Below are 367 nucleotides of genomic sequence, written 5' to 3' on the forward strand. Positions count from 1 at the left end.
AAACAGTGTCGTGTTTAGTTTAGGAATTATAATAGTTTGTTAAATGATTTGTACGAATTGTGGTCCCGTCCCAGTCTGCCTGTCTGTCTGGATATTGCACATTAGGCTATGTGTAGCATGTTTCCCTTCCTTATAGGAGAGGAATCATTTTAATATTAGTGATTTTAGCAATATTGTTACATGGCTACAAGTTGAGTGTGATTATTCTCTGACATCAAACCACGCTAGCAACTTCAGAAATTCATATAAGAGATAAATAAGATAGTTAAGGCATTTCATCACATCTTTAATAAAGTCTTTAATATGGCATGTTTGCTAAAATGTTTGCAAAAAGACCGGTAAATTTGGAAACGATGTCTAACACTAC

The 367-nt window shown here is 34.1% G+C and overlaps 1 protein-coding gene across 1 annotated transcript in view; it reads left to right on the plus strand.

Annotated features, from left to right (window-relative positions):
* The window catches only part of LOC119593894, a 2,837-nt gene that overhangs the window by 293 nt on the left and 2,177 nt on the right, over positions 1-367 (plus strand). The window lies entirely within an intron of this gene.

Source organism: Penaeus monodon, chromosome 33 (assembly GCF_015228065.2).
Source record: "Penaeus monodon isolate SGIC_2016 chromosome 33, NSTDA_Pmon_1, whole genome shotgun sequence".
NCBI lineage: Eukaryota > Metazoa > Arthropoda > Malacostraca > Decapoda > Penaeidae > Penaeus > Penaeus monodon.